This window comes from Prionailurus viverrinus, chromosome B1 (genome assembly GCF_022837055.1).
Source record: "Prionailurus viverrinus isolate Anna chromosome B1, UM_Priviv_1.0, whole genome shotgun sequence".
In the NCBI taxonomy this organism is placed as follows: Eukaryota; Metazoa; Chordata; class Mammalia; order Carnivora; family Felidae; genus Prionailurus; species Prionailurus viverrinus.
In genome coordinates, this window is record NC_062564.1 from 54161925 (window position 1) to 54177314 (window position 15390).

Below are 15390 nucleotides of genomic sequence, written 5' to 3' on the forward strand. Positions count from 1 at the left end.
TTCGAGCCCTGCATTGGACTCTGTGCTGACAGCATAGAGACTGCTTGGGATTCTCTCTCCCTCTCTCTCTGCCCCTTCACAGCTCATGTTCTCTCTCTCTCTCTCTCTCTCTCTCTCTCTCTCTCTCTCTGTGTGTGTGTGTGTGTGTGTGTGTGTGTCTCTCTCTGTCTCTCTTTCTCCCTCTCAAAAATAAATAGATAAACTTAAAAGAAAGGGAAGGAAGAAAGAAAAGAGTTCTGTCTACAGAAGAAGGACAGGTGCGGGTGAGGAAAGAGTAGTAAAGTGACAAAAATTATTCTAAAAACTAACCTCACTTACTTCAATTTCCTCCAGAGCCAGTCTATGTAAAGAACGTTGATAAATTATATCTTAATGTTTGGACTACTTATTTATATGAGTATGAACCCTGACACCAACAATTGGCAAAGTTTTAAGAACACGTCCGAGAACTAGAAGTGGGTTCAAGCCAGAAACCTACAATAAACAAACTGAATGGACGCCACATTTCAAACTTGACAATTTGCCCTTCTACTCCGTTCCCTAGCCCCTCCACTCTCCCTGATCCTGCCAGTCAATGACTTTCTTGGCAATCTGTGCTTAGAAGATATTTGCATGGCTTCTCCACTCGACTTTCCATCCTGGAAAGGAACCAGTTTTGGAAAAACTTCTACTTGTCTCAACAGAAAAAAAAAGGCAATGATTAACTACTGGAACTGCATCCACACATAACTGAAGTTGGTTCAGCTCTTATTTCACACACTCTGCTTTTCCAAAAGAACGGTGGTCCTTCTTCCTTCCATTCTATCTACTACATTAACTGCCTTTTCCCTAACACATTAAATATAAGATCGCTTGATTTGAGGGAGCTTTCCAAGTATTTATGGAGTAGCTTGAAAGAAAGTCTTTATAAAATCACTTCAGAAAAAATATTTTGTTCTTCCTGCAGGAAAAAAGATCTTAAAATGTGTGTTGATTCTTCCTAACTGAAAGAGAGAGAGAGGGAGAGGGGGAGAGAGAGAGAGAGAGAGAGAGAGAGAGAGGGAGGGAGGGAGGGAGGGATTAAGGTATAAAACTACCACTTGACCATTTGGTTTCCAGCTAGTATTTTATTACAAATTATAAAGGAAACTCTTTGGTGTATAAAATTCAAATGGTGAGAAAAACCAATGCTACGTACACTTTTTCGAAGTGAAAAAAATCTTGCTGTATATGTCTGGTTTATGGTTTTCTTTCAGGAAAAAAGAATACCATCCAAGCCTCATTTAAATCCTGGTACTGTACCCATTTACCAGTAGATTAATGTCAAGTCCTGCTAATTTTGAGATTCTGACCTTTTACTTTTATTTTGTTTAATCAGGAAATATTTAAAATTACACTGTTTAGGCTTCTAGGTTTCACATCAGCTCATTTGCCAGTAGCCTGTCCTCCTCCATAGGGGTGCTGGCAGAAGCAGACCAGCCTGGTAGAATATCAAAGTTTATCAAGCCACAGGATCTACAAAGTCTTAATTTTCCTCATTACTCCGCCTCCCACACACCCAGCCCCACCCTAGAAAGTAGTAATGTGATCCAGGAAGAAACGTTGGAGTTAACTAAATCGAATAGAGTAGAGCCGAGAATCCTAGACTCTGAAGAAAGATTGATTTAAATTTGTTTACACATCACTAATGAACCATTTGTTAGTATGAAGCCAAAAAATTAAAGTTGAGAAAGTTTATTAGCACACCATCCTCATGATGGCCCCTGTGGCCAATTGATAATTATACTTCACTTTTATAACCAAAGAATTTGAACCCAGCTTCTAGAAAATATGTGAAATAGTTATCAGAGAGAACTTTTTTCTCATCTCCCTCTGAAAATCTCTACCTCAAAGACAGAAGCTATGATTATCTAAATGACAGTCTTAGTATATGACGCTTCCTAAAATCTTAAATTCCTCAATATGATTCCTAACCTTCAGTATCCTGGCATATTCCAAGAGGCAAAACAAAAAAAAAATGGAATTACAGAAGCCACAAGAATCTATATTTAAAAAATACTGAATATATTTTTTTAATATCAAGATTTTCAACATTAAAGGATCCATCATAGTTTTTTATTTGTGTCTTTCTTGCTCCCCAGATACCAGTAGACAACTTCTAAAATAAATAACTTTTATGAATAATATAGGTAGTATGACTGCATATTTAGATTTTTGAATATAAAGGATAAGATAAATGAAGTAGACACATGATCTTTCATTTTCCTCCTTTTTATCGGGGCGGTTCTTCGATGACCCATGGACTTACTTCTTTCTGTTTCTCCTCTGCCTCTCCCATACACTTTCAAGGAAATGGACCAAAACATTCATTGAACATTGGAAAAATTGAGCACTAGAGGAAAAATCTTAGGACTATAGCAATGGGTTTTATTTTCTTATTATAGTAAAAATGATGATAATATCTTGAATTTAACATGTCTTTCTTTTAAAGCATTTGAGCATATTGTTTTTGTTTTTATTGTTAATAGATTACCCAATGTTCCCATGACATACTTAAAACCACTTGACTCATTCGTAGAGCTAAGACTAGCAGCGAAGCCTCCCACTTATATGTCTAAACTTCATTCCACTAGGTTATATATTGGCCAATTCATAAAGTACCCACCTCAATAGTCCAAAGCCTCTGAATAACAGTTGAAAGTCACAGTAATTAAGGTTACTTTCCCTCTGGGTGTGAGCTCTTTTGCTTTGTGATAGAGCTAATTTTGATGTTTAAAATCAGCTCCTTGCCTTTTCCAGCACAATTGTTACCTGAGGAAGGAACTGTCTGAGCTGCTGCCTTTGGGTTTAACTTTTGGTCCAGTCATTTGCCTACATGGCCTTGAGCCTGCCACATGGAAGAATGTTCTCAAAATCTCAATCAGGAAGCCAGATCTGGATAGCAATGAATACATGGATTCCCATTTACAATAAGGAATGTACTTCTTTCTACCTCATTTTTTAAATATGAAAAAGATTGAGATAATAAAATAGAAACCATCTCACAGGATTTCTGTGAGTTTTAAAGAGAACTTGTTACATGTGTGTGTAATATATTATACATAATATATTTTATATACATGATATATTACACATAACTATATTGCAATGTTATTTATAGAGCACGGTAAGAGGTTAGTAAGTACTCAAGCAATTTTATTTTATTCTTATTTTTTGGTTTGTAGCATTTTATTTTTATCTGTACTCGATTAGCAATTACCCCAACAGATCCAGCATTGAGCTCAGAAATATCAACCTGCTGTGAGCACCTTACAGGTCCCTAGGCCAGTCTGTATAGGCCTTTAGTTTCACCTCCATTCCATCCCTTCCAAAAAAATGATTAGGAAAATTTAGCAGAACTACTTTGATCATCTTAGCACATCTACTCAAAGCTGAAAATATTTGAAGAGCCTGGTCATTCCTTAATCTAAATACATATAAACTTTGTAAAACTCATTCATGAATTTGTCAATTGAATCTTCAGAATATGCCTTGATGTTTAAAAATTATGTGGATATATATGTATATATTCATATATATGTATATAAATATGTATTATATATGTATAAATGAGGTGAATATAATACATATGTATACATATTCAATGAAAGATACGAAATAAATGTTCATGTATTAAATTGTCAAGTTTCAAGAATGTTTAGTAATAATGTAAAGAATATGTTTAAATTACTGAATGCATAAGATGATCATAAAAGGAAAGAGACATTTTTCCAAAAGTTAAATGGATTTCCTTTAAGTATTTCAGTTTTAAGTATACAGCTTCACATACAGGGACAGCTTATGATACTAAACTTTTTAGTTTATGGATTCTTCTACAATCCATATCTTTAACATTTTCCATTCCATTATTTTCTCTCAAAAGACTGGTTTGTTATTTTAAAATTGTTTATACAGACATGATGAAATTGCAAAATCTTTTTTTTTAAGTTTATTATTTATTTTTGAGAGAGAGACAGAGAGAGTGAGCGAGGGAGAGGAAGAGAGAGAGGGAGAGAGAGTCCCAAGCAGGCTCTGCACTATCAGCAGGGAACCTGATGTAGGGCTCAAATTCACAAACTGTGAGATCATGACCGGAACCCAAACCAAGACTTGGACACTTAACCAACTGAGTCACCCAGGTGCCCCTGGAATTGCAAAATATTTAACTGGGAACTCTTTCAATTTTCTTTGTTTTTAAAGTAAATATAAATATTTACAAATTTACAAACCTTGATAAATATTGTAAAACAAACAAGAAAGTCTACAAATTTACAAACCTTGATAAATATTGTAAAACAAACAAACATGCTTTTGTTAAAAGATAAAGTCAAGGGGTGCCTGGGTGGCTCAGTCTGTTGAGCACCCAGCTTCAGCTCAGGTCATGATCTCATGGTTGGTGAGTTCTAGCCCCATGTCAGGCTCTACGCTGACAGCGCGGAGCCTGCTTCGGATTCTCTGTCTCCCTTTTCTGTCTGCGTGTGTTCCCTCTCTAAAAAATAAATAAAAATTACTATTTTTTTAAGATAAAGTCAAGAGGCCTTAAACATACTAAACTTCATGTAGGAAATAAAAGTTTTAATTTTTAGGGGTTGTGGAGTTTTATACACCTATAAATCAAGTTTGCACCAAATAGTCACATGTCTGGATGTTGATGAATGTCTCCCCTAGGTAAGCCTTCATCATCTTAACTTCCTTATTCATACTGTTTCTTTTTGATTTCAGTTTTAGCTTTAAGCATGTTCTATTGTATAGCAAAGACTCTAGGACATGGTTGTTTGCAAATATATTGGATTTGAGATTACCTCAGGAGCCAGAGCTACATATAATTCAACCTGTGATAAATCATAGAAACATTTCAGTCTTTGTTTAAAGAAGTAATTTTTATTGTATGCCTTCTTGGTTTTTTTTTTTTTTGCTGCACAAGGTGTCTTTACTTGCCCCATTTTCTTCTGTTTTATCAGTCTTCTTTATTTACATAACAGTTTCCTTCACCTTCCAACTTCCAAGTTGCCTTGACATGAAGCTGTTTCTTTCTGGAGCAGAAAAAGAAAATATGTCATGTACTATTATTCTTTTTTTTTTTTCATTAAACCATATGGACATCTGGAAGCAGAGTCTAAACCTGTCAGCCTCTCATGATATAAGGCAAATATGCGTTATTCTATGGAGGAAACTAAAACAGAGGCTTTCTTTCCTCGTCTCTCCACCTCATGGAAAGAAAATTTATGGGGATTTCTGTGAAGGGCAGTCTGCACCAGAGAGGAAGGGCTTAGCAATTACCTCAAAACAACAACAACAACAACAAAAAACACTTAGAGTTTCATCAAACACCTCCCAGATCTTTGAAAATTTGCTTAGACTCCATTTTATTTTCAACAGAGCCTTCAGACACATAGGAAGTGAAGGATAACCTTCCAAGCCAAAATGTTCTTTACAGATGGCAACTGAGGGGGAAAACACTGGCGTGTTCTTTCCTCAGCCGTTCAGTCAAGTTTGTACTGTAAGGCTTTATAAACAAGGAGTGTTTACAGCATCCTGTGGCTGTGAGATGTGCCAGGTAGCATGTAGAGTACCCTCAGATAGACCTAAGGTGTTCCATTTCCTAATTTACCCTCTCAAAATAACAGAGTTCCATCCCGGTATAGTGCCTCTGAACAATTAAGAGCAATAGGTAGACGCTGGGAAGGTCAGAGGATCTAACCCAGTTCAGTGTTTTCAGTCAGCTGAAAACAATTCATTCTCCGGTAATCTGAGACTTAAAGGGACATGACATATATATACATTAATTGTTTAGCCCACTAAATCCATGGCTCAGTTATCAAAGTATCAAAGAATTAGTAATAGGAGCTGAAATAGCAAGTGCCTTTCTTTCTCTATTCTCACATAGGATTATTCTCTATGAAATAATCACATACAACATTAAAAATAGCATTTTTTATATAAAGCTAATGCGTCTAACTCACCAGTGTTTTCATAAACAATAAAACAAAATAATTTTACTTTATACAAAGCATTAGGTCTAGGAAGCATTCACCTCCACACCTGTAGCATATATAGATGATGATTTGGCTACTTACAGTCCTAAAACTACCAATAAGCCTTGTTTGGATAATTCTATGATTCAGAGTTGACTGAGAATTTTTATTGTAGTCTATCCCTGTCACTAGTACAGAATGATGGCACATACCAAAACAATTCTTGAAGTTGCCTCATTACCTTTATTAATCTCTACAGTCTGCTGTTCTAACTTTTCCCACCTTTCACCTTGATTGAGAGACTGGCTTCTTCTGCCCTCTTCCCCTCACTACCATTTATAGGATTGAAGATGTGCTTAGGATTCTCTGTGGCCCATTCTAGAGATTCTATTCCACTCTACAGATTCTGTTCTACAGATTCTGTGTGGCCCATTTGTCACCTGTCATTGGTGATGGGTATCTAGGCCTGCAGTTCATGCTGGAAAAATAAGATTTGGGTTGATGAGAGACTATACACATGCTAAAAATTCTTTTACTAATATTTTACAACTCTTCTCATTGTCTATAGCTTTCCTTGATAACTGGGCCTCTGCCTGACTGGCAGCTTAAGTCTTGTAGGTTTCTGAGAGTTTAGACTACTTCAAGCTAGACTTCTAGAACTTGAAAGCAATTTTGAGAGAGCAATTTCAAATCTTTGCTCTAAGAAAGTACTAACATAGGGGCGCCTGGGTGGTGCAGTCGGTTAAGCGTCCGACTTCAGCCAGGTCACGATCTCGCGGTCCGTGAGTTCGAGCCCCGCGTCAGGCTCTGGGCTGATGGCTCAGAGCCTGGAGCCTGTTTCCGATTCTGTGTCCCCCTCTCTCTCTGCCCCTCCCCCGTTCATGCTCTGTCTCTCTCTGTCCCAAAAATAAATAAACGTAAAAAAAAAAAAAAAAAAAAAAAGTACTAACAGAATTTCCTAGTATAACTATTCTAACATGTACCTTTAAAGAACCAAAGCCAATGGATTTTCAGCAGGCTCAAAGAAAATGCTGGTGCTCTTCAAAGTCCATCCCAGTTTCTTTACAACCCAGCTCTTCACTGGCAAAATTCTCTGGATTCTATTTGGAAATTCTGTGGCATATTTTTAAATCACAAGTTGATGTGTTTTACTTTAAATGAAGACTTCCTGTATATGCTCTAGAAGAAAACTTACCATCATCATTGGATCTTTGCACCTTAAAATAAACTTTATTTTAAACCACACCTTTCTGTGAGGTTTGACAAAAGAAGACAGCCAGATCTAGAAGGTTATGAGTTCTGTGATGGAACTTGATTCATGGTTTCTAATAAAGATATTTTAATGCTCCTGCCAAGTTCAGCAGCAAGGCTTGCCAGAACATAGACTCTCAAGTAAGCCTACCCCTTAATCTTGTGTGAGAAAACAGGCCCAACAGCAATACAGCCTGGATATGAAAGTCCTTCTCTGCATTACTTTCCCCAGTAAAGGTCATCTGTACCACCAAGAAACAACACATCAGTAATATCTGGTAATATTCAGAGCCATCAGCAAGAAGGGGGGCTTATGGTCAACTGAGTATTTATTTACATAAGAAAGCCCCTTTTGTGAATTACCCTTTTAGTACCTACATTTTTTCCCCTTAAACAGAGACAGCTTTTGATTATTCAGGTTAGGTGGGATGGAAAGGAAGGGGGAAGGGACAAGACCACTCAACGTGACAGACAATGAAAAACTCAACTGTGGTTGGCTTTCAATTTTGTTTTTGTACTTTCATTGAAATATGGGTGTGTCTGGTATTCTGAGAATTTGCATTTCAGACAAAGTAATAACAGTAGACCATAGAGACCTGACTCAGAAAAGCTGGAAAGTCATTTTAGTTCTCTATCTGCTCAACTTTTGGTCACCCCATTCCTTATTGGGGGTGGACATCTCTACTTCTCCAATTATTACCTGACTTAATTAAGTGGAGTGGAGTATTTCTTGGTTTTCAACCAGAAAATGGAAGCACAATTTCCCATGGCATGATGATATAAAACTTGAGAAATAGACATTTAACTGCTCCATAAGAAAATTAGTGGAATAGAATCAATTTACTACTTAAACTGTAGCTTGTCATACATTTCAGAGATACTTAGCCTAATACACTTGATAATTGCATACAATTCACAAAACAAGATTGCTTCTAGAATTTTTACCTGCCTCTCCCCCCCCCCCAACACACACATACACTCATCCCACATCCCTCAGACTGAGACACGAAACAAATATCCAGGTAGTGGCACAGGAGGATGAAAATCCAGTAAATACTAGAGAGAGATTTTTCATGTAGCCATGAAAATAGTGAGAGACAACCCAAGAACATCTTTCACCTGGAAGAGAATACCCTCCGTAATGCCGTGTGAATGACATTACAAGACAAAGAATATTTTAAATTTACCTAACCTACACATTCTTACATTTTCAAAGAGGTAAACATTGATACATTTGGCAGGTGGGAAAAGCTAAATGTTCATTTGCAGAGATACTGCCATTTCTGTGGCTGCTTGGGGGGAAAAAATGTTTTAGTACATGATTTAGAATCATTACCCTAATGCCAAATCCTTGGAGTCACTGTTTGTGATGAACCGAACAGGGTGCACAGATGCCTTAAAGCTTGGAAAATTGCTCACCAGAAAGTGTTTCATTTTAGTCAGAGTTGTCTCAGAAAGACAGATCTCTCTAAACAAAACTAATTCAGGGACTTGGCTAACATATTGGAAATGGAAAGTCATGCTCTCTTGCCAGGTTTTGGAGATGCTTGCACAATATCCAGATGATTGAATTATATACATGGCAAATCAAAGTGACAAATATCAGTTGTACAAATCAAATTCGTAAAGGTAACTAATGATGGGACATTATCCCATCCTTTTTCTATTTTTTTTTTGTTTGTTTATTTATTTAGTTTGAGAGAGAGCAAGCGTGAGCGGGGAAGGAGCAGGAAAAGAGGGAGAAAGAATTTCAAGTAGGCTCAGCACTGTCAACGCAGAACCTGATGCAGGGATCGAACTCATGAGCCATGAGACCATGACCTGAGCTGAAACTTAACCAACCGAGCTACCCAGGTGGCCATAGAAACTCATCCCTTTTCTAAAATAAAAGTGGGAAATTAACATCTTTTCTTCTTTTGTCTATCTATGCAGAAGCAAGTAATATAAGACGTTTAGGTGCTTGGGTGGCTCAGTCGGTTGGGTGATTGACTCTTGATTTTGGTTCAGGTCATGATCCCAAAGTCATGGGATTGAGCCCTACATTGGGCTCCATGCTGAGTGCAGAGCCTGCTTAAGATTTTCTCCCTCTCTCTCTCTTTCTTCCCCTCTCCCTTGCCTGCACTCTCTCTCTCTCTCTTAAAAATAAAATAATAAAATAAAATATTAAATTGGTAAACCTTATTAATTTCAAAATTGATGTTTTCAACTAACATCTTTACTATAGAAAGGGATAATATGTGTTACTAAGCACACGTAAGGTTATCAGTAAAACTAGCTGAATTCAACCTGGCATTTTTATTCAACATGAAAAAATATTGCCCTAAAAAAAAAAAAGTAAGAAAATTAACAACAGAAATAGGGAAATATAATTGCATATTCATAAGGCAACATTTGATAGGAAATACGCCAAAAGAAATTTAAATGGTCTTTGACTTCATTGGCATAAATGATTCCTGAAAGCATGAGTTAGTTATAAGAACAAAGTCAAAATAGATGAGATCGTTTGTATAGAAAAGGACAATATTTCTTCTGTAATGCGTCTAGGACTTACTGTGAAAGATATTGGAAAACATGTTACATGATAAAAAGGAAGAAAATATTCATTTTTCAAAGGATTTGATCTTAATCATCTAAAAGTTTATACACAAACATCAGAACATATATCATCAATTTTTTTTAGAAGATATCAATTTAGATGAGTTTTTCGTATATTCATCAGCATCATTACATTGGAATAGCGACACTTAAACTGCAAATCGCCACAGTAATAGAGCAATCGAAGCCACACATAATCTCAAATGACTTACTCTGGGCTTTGGAATGTGTGATAGGGCTTTCAGCTTTCACCATTAAATTTTATATATGCCAAAAAAGGTTGTCAGTGGAATAAGTCAAAGATTAGAAGCACAAAAAGGAGGGGTACTTGAGTGCCTCAGTCAGTTAAGTGTCCAACTCTTGATTCTGGCTCAGGTCATGATCACACTGTTCATGGGTTTGAGCCCCGCATTGGGTTCTCTGCTGACAATGAGGGGCCTCCTCAGGATTCTCTCTCCCTCTGTCACTGCCCCTTGCTCCCACCTTTCTCTCCCAAAATGGAAAAAAAAAAAAAAAACTTAAGAAGCACAAGGATTCCAATGTTCTATTTCTGACTCGAAGATAGAGGAACTGTGTGTCAAAAAATGCAGGCAGTTTCTGAAGACACGGAGAAGTCCTTGACCAACACCTGGCAAGAGTCAGGGACCTCAGTCCTATAACCGCAAGGAATTGAATTATGCCAACACCAAAAATGAACTTAGAAGGAACTTGGAAGGCAGATTTTTCCCCAGAACCTCCAGATGACAACCCAGCCCAGCATACACCTTGATGTCAATTCTGTGATACTCTCAGAAGAGAGCTTGGTAGTGCCATGCCGGACTGTTGACTTCAAGAACTGTGCTGGTTGAAGTCCGATCCTATTCTCTTATCGACCAGGGGACTTAACCGTTCGTTTACACATCCTGTCAATTCACAAACCTGGGCAGAAGAGAGTCCTTGTCATGTCGAGTCCAGAGGAAGCAATGAGAGACGGGGGCCTACCTCTGAGGCTCTCCATTTTTTTCTTCTGGATGTATAATAAAATGACACATTTGCATTAAGTTTGCAAGCTGACTCAGTGCTTCAAGTATTAAATTGAAGTTGGTAGGGAAGAAATGAAGTGAAATAAGATTGCATATGAGACCCAAGGAGGAAAAAACATATTAGAAATAAAAGACAAGGAGAAGCCTATGACTGAGCGTGACTACAAGAATCTGAGGGTTTTTTATAGTCTACAAAACCATGTATTTATAATTATAAGAAATTAGTTGTGCTACTTCCTCTTAAAGTCAGTAACGCTAGTATTGTACTATCATTAAAAGTTTAATGCCGAAAATGGTTTGCGGCATATTCAAACTGTAATTCTTCACTCACTAATATCCAGACTCTACCTCTAATTCTAGTATTTTCAAAGTCGGAGAAATAAAATTTGAAAGATTAGGTTGAAGCATATGAAACTGTGAATACAACCATTATGACCTATAAAAATAGCAGTTTCACATGATTCAACTTCGCAGATTGCTAGGGGATATAAAAACCATTGCATGGCTATAGCCACATCATCAGTCTTGGTAAAGAGAAAGCTGAATAGTGATTGAACAGCTGGTAGACCCTTTTATCATATAACATGTTTCTCTAATATCTATCACAGTAAGTCCTAGATGCATTAAGGAGAAATATTGATCTTTTCTATACAAACTGTCCACTAAGAACATTAAAGAAAAAATCAAGCTCAGCCTTTAAGATAAAGTGTCTTTACAATTTACCTTTACAATAAGGAGTATCTGAGAGTGAGGGATGCTATTTATTTTAATTGGCTACCTTTATTAAAGGTATTAAGCATGACTAAATATTTTAGTGTGGCAACAGAATATTCTAAAGAATACTAATTCTTAGTTAAAGGAACAAGATTATACGGTTGGAGCATACATTAAATGACAGCAAGAAAATAAACCAGAACATCTTGCCTCACAGAAACAAGGTATTACATCTCAGAGAACTTCCTCTCTAAGCTCTTATGTGCCCTTTTGTATTTCAGTGCCATATTTATTGTCCTAGCCTAGACTTTATGGTAAGTCGTTTCAGTGATGTCCATAAATCAATTTAGAATCCTTTGTTCCACTAACATTTTGTTGCATGGGCCAGGAAAATCCCCTATCTTTGGTTAATTCCATGGTTTCCATTATTCTCATACCCCCTACTGCTGATTATACTCATTCAAAGGGCATGCTGAGTAAACCCAACTAGGTTTGAACTAATAAGCAACCTTTTTCTTCTATTTACCCTAGAAGCTAGCTTAAATAATTCCCACATTCTTCAAGTGGAATCCTACATCCCACACTCAAACCCAGAGGCTATTTCACTGAAAAGATTCAAGCTATTAGCAGTAAATTTTATCGACTTCCTTCTTCTCTTATCTGAAAAATTTACCTTATTTCCTCCTATCCACTTCAATGTTGTCACAAAAAAAATACCCTGCTTCTATTTTCAAAAGTAACCCTTTACTTGTCCTCAGAACCTCATTTTCACCAGATTCTTCTCCATCCTTATTTAATGAAACATCTCTTAAACGTCAAGTGTATCCTCTATTAGCTTGATTCCAAGCTACCACACTGTCCTAGTTTTATTCTCTCTGAATGTTATTCCTCAGTCTCCCCCACAAGCTTTTGTTTATCATTTCGACTCTTCACTGAAGGATTTCTGAGAGGATTTTGTTTGCATTATTAGCTCTACACATTCTCTACCTTGGTGTCTTCATGTCTAGAGACTCTGTTTTATATATTTATGCATAAATTGCTTTGGTCTTTACATTGACTTTTGTTAAGGAAAGCCACCCTGCTACCTTAGTCAAAACATCCTGAACCAGGGGGGGGCCTGAGTGGCTCAGTCAATCAAGCAGCAGACTCTTGATTTCAGCTCAGGTCATGATCTCGCGATTCATGAGATTGAGCCCCACATCGAGCTCTGCTTCTGATTTTCTCTCTGCCTCTCTCTGCCCCTCCCCCTCTCAGGCTTGCTCTCTCTCAAAATAAATAAACTTAAAAAAATAATAATAATAATAATAAAAAGAAGTAACATCCTGAACCAGGAAGAATGGAAAGCCTAAAGTGTCATCTCAAGATAAGGTAGCTTCATAGCTATTCAGATTTTCTACTTCATCTTGTGTCAGTTTGGTCACGTGGAATAGTGTAAAACTTCTGGACGTGAGAGACTCTATTTTGAGAAAAGCTCCACTTTCCTTTCTAAAGCAAATGGCTAATGAACTAGAACTGGGCAAAAAGATCCTTGGCTGGGCCAAAAGAGGCAGTTGTTTTATAAGCATTTGTCTATAGGACATTTGTCTACAGGACAGCAGGCATCCTGATCATAAGGCAGTTGGTTGTGGACGTTCTGAAGACAGAGTAGTTAACTAATGCATACCAGAATAGTTTCATTTGATTGACCAAGAGAAGAGTCAATCAATGTGTAACCGAAAGCAGTTCAGCCTCTTAGTACCAACGGGCAATTTTTTTTCTTTTTTATCCAAGTCATATAACTGCCCTCCTTCCTCTTTCTCATAAAAACCCCTTGCTTTCACCCCGCAGGCAGAATACTTTTCTGGTTTCTGCTAGGACTCATGCTCCCTGAATTGTAATTCTGAGACCACAAATAGAAGTCTTTGCTCTTTTTCAGCTTTATTTCCTTTCTTGGTTGATGGTAGTTTGTTCAAAGATTTTGTCCATTCACTTAAAGTTACCAAATATGTCGGCATCACATTGTTCATATTCTCTTAATGCTCTTCACCTGTTAATAGGATTTAGAGTGATAACTTCTGTTTTATTCCTGATACTAGCAATTTGTGTCTTTTCTCTTCTTTATTGTCCTCCTTAATGGAGGCTTTCTACTCGAGTTATTTGGAATTTGAAAGCCTCTCAGTCCTGTGAGTTGTAGAAATTTATCAGCTCCCTGGTAGTTCTTTGCCTGGCCTCATGGAGTTTCGCCCTATTTATGCCCAGCTTAGGATCCCTAGCAGACTCAAAGGAACTGGTGTACAAGACTCTACAGCTCTTCTTCTGCTTCTTCATGAGTGCTCTGCCGGAGGAATTGAAGCCCCTCAATGAATCTGTCTCCTCAGTGGAATCTGTGAAACCACTGCCTCTGCTTGGATGCCTCTTCCAGTGGAACAATCCAGAAAGGCAAAAAAGATAAAGACAATTGCAGGGCTCACCTCTTTTGCTCTCTTTCTCAAAGATCGGTGTCCTGTCCTGCATTTTTCCAATGTGTATAAATAGTTGTTTAACATATTTTGCCAGCTGGAGGACAAAATCAAGGCCAATCACACAATCAGGGCAAATAGAATTCCTTTAACTTGAGGTGTCTTTTGGATGCACTCATTCTGTCACCTGTGGCCTTCTGGCCCAGCTTTGCTGGCATGTTCATTTCCTCTGCTGTCAGAATCTAGCATCTAGCTACAATTGTTCTCTGGACCTCTTTATTAACAGATTGTCTAAATAAGAAAGAAAGAAAGAAAGAAAGAAAGAAAGAAAGAAAGAAAGAGAAAGAAAGAGAAAGAAAGAAAGAAAGAAAGAAAGAAAGAAAAGCATTTTGTATGGGACTCCACATTCTTGCCTAGCCATCGTGCATTCAATGAAATATCTTGGATTTTGAAAGAGTGATGTCAATTTAAGTGCTTATTTTTGACCAGTCTTCCGCTATTACATAACACTGATGGAATGGAATAGTAAGGTGCCACTTTTTATTTAATTTAATTTTATTTTTAATTTTATTTTTGAGAAAGAAAGAGCGTGAGTGGGAGAGGGGCAGAGAGAGAGGGAGACACTGAATCCGAAGCAGGCTCCAGGCTCCGAGCTGTCAGCACTGAGCCCGACGCGACGCGGGACTGGAACAAACTGTGAGATCATGACCTGAGAAGTCGAATGCTTAACTGACTGAGCCACCCAGGTGCCCCAAGGTGCCACCTTTTAAAATGGCAAATTCTCTAGGAATGGCAATACATTCTTTAACCCTTTCTCATGCAAGAGGCTGCCAAATGGCTTTAAGACCACAGGCAGGAAGGAAAAGATGACAGAAAAGGGAGGTGAGGACTGAGAAGACATGTCACTCTAAAGTGATTTCCTCAGCAGTTCATTCTCTCCCCTGAAACATGCCAGCTTTTCTGTCCTTCCCCAGTCACCCCTGAGGTCACCTCAAACTCTAATCCTCCAGTAAGCCATGCAAGGCCAGGAAGGGTTTTCTTCTCTTTTGGAGAAATTTTTTTTTTAATGTTTATTTATTTTGAAAGAAAGAGAGTGTGACCTGAGGAGTGGCAGAGAGAGGGAGGGAGAGAATTCCAAGCAGGCTCCGCACTGTCAGAACAGGGCCTGACACCAGGCTCTATCTCACGAACCATGAGATTATGCCCTGAGCCAAAATCATGAGTCAGACACTTAACCAACTGAGCCACTCAGACACCCCTCTTTTGGGGAATTTTTTTTTTTTTTAAAGAAAAGGGTGAAGTGAAGAAATAAAGCTCCTAAAGTCAAGGGAAGAAATCACAAGAATCTCTTAGGGAATACAGAAGGAATATTCCTTA